We start from the raw sequence: 6923 nt of genomic DNA, 5'->3' as shown, positions 1-6923 counted from the left end.
TGCCAAAGAGACAAACTGCACATGTGCCCTCTCACATTCCAGTAGGCCAGCCACCCTATATCTTTGACGTGGGCACACACAAATTCAATGGCACTCTTTATCAATAGCGCGCGCAAACACACACACACACATCATCCCTCTCTTAGATTCTATGGATACCTCATGCCGACGATACCTCCACAATCTTCTTGTGGATCGCCCCCTCTCTCTCTATATATATATGATATATCCAGGCATTTGTTTCACACACATTGCATATGTTACATTTTTTGATTGAAATATCGTTGACACATATTCCCTGTCTATGTCTCAACCCCCCCCCCAACAAAAAAATGCAGTCACGAACCCACACACTATATCTCTCTACGCCTGTATCTCTCTCACACAAACCCACGTAGGTGGTGTCCGTACACGAAGAGAATAGTTGCATGTACTCATGCTTCATGCGCAACCACACCCACGCGGGTACACGGTGGAGCTAATTTATGTATGAAATGGCAGCCCACATGCTAATTTGAGCGCGTGTAGTGGTTGTTTACCTATGGAGGTCGTGTACCACGCGTGTAGGAAACAAAGTTTTGACTTGATGCATCGGTGCGTTATATTGCTCAATGCCACGTACACAGAATATAAAACAAATTTTGTGGAGAAAAAGGTAGTCCGCTCCACTATATAAAATGGAGCCTGCCTTCCGGGATTCGGTATCTCGTCAGAGTATTTCACACAAGGCAGCGGTGGCCTCTCTCTCTCTCTCTCTCACCGCTGGTCACTGACCCGGCCGCGTCCCGCCCGCAAGAGGAAAGGAAGGATAAGCATCATTTCTCCGTTCGACGGCACCGAGGCAGCACGTCCCGAACTGTGGTACCCGTCGTTCTCCGTGACCAAGCTCCGGCGCGGTAGGGCCTACGCCACTTGCTTGCTGCCGCAATATGGGCAGATCCCGCCCGCCACCGCTCTCCTAGTCACATCCCGACGACCCCCAGGTATCCCCTCCGGCCTTGCTCCATTGCCCATCTTCCCACGTCGCTTCATGTGGAAAATCCTGCATGTGGATCTTCCCTAGTTCTTTGCCCAAAACGTAGCTCGTCCGGCGTACTTTCCATATTGCAATCTCGTCTTCACACCATTTTAGATAAACGCAACCGTGTTATTATCTTCTCTTAGGACAAGGAATATGCTTCTTTTTTGTCATCGTATGTGTCATCAACTATTATTGGCCAGTAATTATTTCCTTTCTACCTCTTTTTCGCAAACAGGGCTATGCATTTCACCTCGTTGCTATTGCTACCTTTTGGTGAACTCTACAAATCACTTTTTTCTTAAGAGTGTTTTGTGCAGTTCTACTAAAATGTCAGACGGCAACGTCTCTAGATTTTAGTGCGACTACAAAAAAGGAGATTAGTGTTGCTCTATCCTCCTCATCAAACTCCGAGCCTAATCTTCTCCAACTATTTGATTAATCTTCTCCAACTAGTTAGTCTTAAGGGAGACTACAAAGGTGACCGGCTTCTATTTGTGTGTTTATTGTTTCATCAACAGTCCTCTATTACTTTAATCATACTTAATATCTTTGGAACAAGGACACTCAGCTCTATTTTAGTGGAACTGCACAAAATGATCGGAATGTTGCATGCTCCTGTCAGCTACTTTTTTTCCCAACATGCCTTGTTGATTTAGACAGAGCTGGGGGAAAGTTGCTGCTAATGAAAGCATGGATCAATTTTAATTTAACACCTTCTCACAACTTTGTCTTCAGTTGTGATGTAAATATTAGCTCTGATCTGCTAATCATTGAGATGCATTAGCAAGGAAGTTAGTTTTTTATTTTATTTTTTCCAAAAGAGCATGGATGGCAAGATACACGAAACAAAAGCTGAAAGCTTAGAGCATTGTACAATTTCATGTCGCTAGAAAATTATTTGTATAGTACATCAATTATGTTGTTGGAAGCTTGATAGCATTGCCAGAAGCCTCTTTAGCATTCGGGTCCATGTGCCATGCACAAAATTATACTCCCTCCATTCCTAAAAAATTACCTTTTTAGAAATTTCAAATGGAAACATTTTTGAGTGTAGATTCACTCATTTTGCTTCATATGTAGTCACTCGTTGAAATCTCTAGAAAGACAAACATTTAAGAACAGAGGGGGTAGTGCACAACCGCATGGGAGACTCAGCCCGGTCGTTGCGCCGCACCTAATAGTGAGTAATGAGCAGTCAAATCATAAGCCCCACCTTTCCCACTATAAGTTGCTCGGAAGAAGCAACCATCAATACACTCTTCTTTGAATTCGCTCATACTACTCCCTCCGTTATTGTTTGCTTCAACAATCTCTGGGACCAAGGCGACTAGCGATCGACCTAAAAATAGCATGTCTATTACTACAGGAAATATGCGTACACACATGCATGCAGTGCTTCCACCCCAGGTACACACATGCATGCACTTACTCCACTCCGTGTACACACCTACATCGAGAGAAAATTGTGGACTTGATTGCGGTTACCACACCCTAATTAATTGAGCATTAAACCAAACAAGTCTAAAATCCCTCTGGTGGTGGAAATGCATGGAGAGAAATGCATGAGAATGAAGCGTGCCCTGTAAACTGTGACAGAGGGAGGAGTAGTATGAAGGTGCAAAACCAAGTATGTGTATGGCCAGTCAGTCAACGCACTTCCTCTTGGCATATCACTTACATGTGGGACCGAAGTGTGAGCAAACCGATCTCAATTGACGGCTAAATGGCCAACCCGCCATTCCTTGAGAGAGACGAGGAGCGAGAACACATAGACGGGCTTGCACTAAGGCCAAGATATATTCGAGCATGGTTGATCGATATCATCATTACATGTTCTACGTTTTTAATAGTACTATTAGGCTGCCGTTTTCCGCACTTCTCCCGAATAAAAAATGTGTACTTTATCAGAGATTAAAATAAAATAGCAGTACAGACGCTCCACCATGCGGTTCCTAGTACCTGTATACCAGTAGTAGTACTACTAAACCTTGCGCTTGGCTCTTCGCCTCTTCGTGAAGTCGACAATGGTGTTACTACAGTGTATGCCTCTGGCAATGTGACACCGAATGAACTGCTGCACGTCCACCTCCCGGGCGAGGGTAGGTTGCATTAGTCAAAAGATTCTCGTCATCCTGCGAGCCACCAGGCTTGAGGTAGATGGAGAGGGCGTAAGCGAGCTTCACCTTGTCCTGTAGGCTTCTCCTCGTTTCACGAGTTGACGGGACACACCAAAAAGTAGTGCTAGTCCATACTCCCTCCTTTCCGGTTAATATGGCTTTAATATTTGTTGTAATTAAATGAGAGAGCTTTATTCATATATAAGCATTCTTTGGACAATCGGCCAAGAGACTAGTCACTAGGAAGCGAGGTACCCCAGAAAAAATAAGAAGGAAGCGAGGTGTTTCATCAAGCCAGCTATCAGTCACATTCAAAGTGCAGCAAGCACGGTTCGCACAAAGATGCGCCGCAAGGTTTTCTGACCTGTTTACATGATGAATAACAAAAAAGAGAAAATATTACCGAGCGCTCCTATTTCTAACAGGATATAGGAGCCATAATTAAGTGAGAATTGTGGTGAGTGTTCCATGCAATCAAGTTCCATTATCACATGCGAGAACCCTCAGAGAGAACCAAACGTGTTGAAGATTTCTTTATCACAGATTAAAATAAAATAAGAGTGCAGATGCTCCACCATCCGCTTCCTAGTAGTACATACCTATATAGTAGTAGTACTAGTAGTAAACTTTGCGCTTGCAGTTCGCCTCTTTGGGAAGTCGAACAATAATGGCACTAGTACATTGTATGCTTCTGGCAATTGGACACCGAATTAACTGTTGCACGTCAACCGCCTGAGTGAGGGAGAGTTTGCATTAGTCAAAAAATCTCCTTGTCCCACGAACCACTGCGTGCAACCTCCTCCTGTCCTGCAAGCTTCTTCTCCTTCGGCAAGTTGACCGGACACATCAAAGTAATGCTAGTCCATATTGTCTCCTTTGCGGTTAATATGGCTTAATTTGAAACAAGGTAAATACACAGTCTATAACTGTATATTTGTAAAAATACGGTCAGTGGACTTCATAATACGCTCATTCCGCTCAATATATACATTTTCCGTTGTTTATACGATAACTAGCTCACCCTGGCTGAGTATGTGTGCGCATGCACGTGTAGGTTGAGCACTTGAGCGTGACCGTGTGTGTTCTCTCGTGTGCTCGAAGATGCATGCATTAGGGCGTTGCGCGTGTGTTTTGTGTCCATGTGTACGTGTGACTGTTGCATGCATGCACGAGGTTGTAGTCCCTCACATTCACATGTTCATAAGTCAATGCTTCGTCAAAATGTTGCATGCAAGGTTTAATCATCCGTTGTTCACGCATGCATTCCCGATGTTATTACGTTGACAAAGACAATTTCTTGAGGAAAACGAACCCATGATTTGAGTACAAAGGGGACCAATAAGCCAGGACGGAGGGAGTACTAGTAGTGAACTGGAAGGAGGGAGTAGGTACTAGTAGTACTACGTAACAACATGCAGTAACAAAATTCATCTATGCGACTCATGTCTATGTGTCATGCAAGAAAATAGAGAAAAGTGCAAGTGAGACTCAGGAACGGTCATACACATAGGGAGAGTACGTGTAGGGGCCACTCAGGAGCAGTCAGATCACACAGTTAGTTAGTTGGAAGAAGCAACCATCATTTCACTCTTTAATGACACATGTACAATATAAAATGGTTGATATGGAGAGGAAAAGAAAACCGCTCCACTATATATACACTAGCAGGAGCCTACGCTACAAGCCTGCTTGCTTGGGGTGGTATCTTCACAAGCATAGAACGATGGTGGCCACACCGCCGGTCACAGATCCAGCCTGATCCCACCGCTGGGGGAAGGAGACGATGTTCCGCGTAGACGCGGTCGACAATGGCGAGGGAGAAAACCCACTGTCGGTGCGTCCCAATCAGGGGTCCTTGCGGTATGGGCTGATGCCGCCTTCCAACCGCCCTTCTAGCTACACCGCGACATCCTAGGTACAACTTCCTTTTGGAGCCGTCTTGCTCCACTGCCGCAACTCTCCACATAGCTCCATCTCCATGTGGATCTTTCTCTACTTCTACCGGCTTCTATTTGTGATGAGTTTATGTCTCATGAACTAGTGCCAGCACTATTATTCTAATCACATTTCTTCAATATCTTTGCCAACAGGGATGCTCAGCTAGATTTTAGTGGAACTGCAGAAACGCATCGTATGATATGAGGGTGCCAACCGTCTTTCCTTCGACAGGTTCTACCTAGCCAGGAAATTAAATCCTGCTTAGGGTTTAGGGTTTACGTCATAGGAACCCCATTAGTAGTTTTTGTACACACTCCCACAACTTTTGTCTTTAGTTGTGAAGTAAATATTGGTTATGATCTGTGAATCATTGAGATGCATCAGCATGCGTGTTAGTTTTCCTTTGTATCTGATGGAATCTTGTAATGGGGCAACCTTGTAGTCGGAATGAAAATGGAGCAGAAACTTTCCGTTTTTCTAGAGAAAAAATGGAAACGGAGAGAAACCAACATTTCGTTTCATTGGATGCGCCATCCAGCAAAACCAACGTTTAAATCACGTTTGTCGCGTTCGTGTCTCATAGTCCTCCACAACTCCACCCCACACGGTCGCTTGGCATGCCACTCACCGCAAACCGACTATACGATAACTTTCCCACCTGCTTGTCGCTGGGTCGCGCCATGGAGTACTAGCACTACTGGAAGAGATTGACAAGCAGGGAGAGGACAGCTAGCTGTAGCACGGACTCCCAAGAACTTTTTACATGCATGTTGTGGCCGGCCATGGCGGCCTTTGAACGCGGAGCAGTCACATGCACCGGGAAGCGGCGCGGGCGGCGCTCTCTCGGCCGGCGCGCCGCTTCAATGCTGGTGCCAGTCAGAGGTCGCGTCCGCTCTGGCCAGGCATGAATGCGGCACTGACCATTTCGGGAGGGAAGCACGCGCGGGTGATGAAGAGGGTTTGGGTTGGTCAGGAGTGGGCGTGGCAGCCGTCCGAACACCCGCAAACAATAGATTTTGTACGTAAATATTGCTGCGTATATAATTAATAACATAAATAATGTGCCAGTTGGACAAATATGATTGGAGATGGAGATGGAGATATAATTTTACGTAAACACGGATATGCATGTCTATGTCTATGTGTGTGTGCACGACGACTCACACGACTACCCGTACACACCATCGATGTCTCGTTCTCCCTACACACACAAACTTAGTACCGCCTCATTTTGTTCCTGGGATAAGAATATCATAGGAGTGGGAAACATTATAAAGTGAGATAAATGGAGTACAACATACAAGAAGAAATGTACACACACTCACTCTGCCTTTGAGATACCCGCGAGTACACGATGGAGCGCATTTGTACACAAAGAGGCAGCTTACGTACGTATATTAGATTTGATCGGAGTCAAACTTTGTAAAGTTTGACTAAGTTTAGTCCGAACACAACAAACCATAATTATTGAGAGAGGGCAAACTAAACATACTCTCAAATCTTTCTGAAAATTGAAATTAAAATTCTTTATTTGTACACACTCTCACACCTTTCCAATAATTTGGCGCGTGTGTGGCTGTTCACTTAACGGAGGGTAGTGTACCGCACGTGAAGGACAGGATGTGAGACCAGGACACGTGGATTGTTAGTTCATCGTAAGTAGTTTTCTTAACTGGTACGTTAAATAAAGAGTTTCGTTTTGTACTTACACAATTTAAAACGATTGTTATGGAGAGAAAAAGAAAATCACTCCACTATATATTAGTAGTATACACGAGTACTATATAAGTACTATATAAGTTGGAGCCTCCGCGCTTGTTCGCTAGCGTTTGCACTGTCCACACTCT

Source organism: Triticum dicoccoides, chromosome 4B (assembly GCF_002162155.2).
Source record: "Triticum dicoccoides isolate Atlit2015 ecotype Zavitan chromosome 4B, WEW_v2.0, whole genome shotgun sequence".
NCBI lineage: Eukaryota > Viridiplantae > Streptophyta > Magnoliopsida > Poales > Poaceae > Triticum > Triticum dicoccoides.
This window is presented reverse-complemented; position numbering follows the sequence as displayed.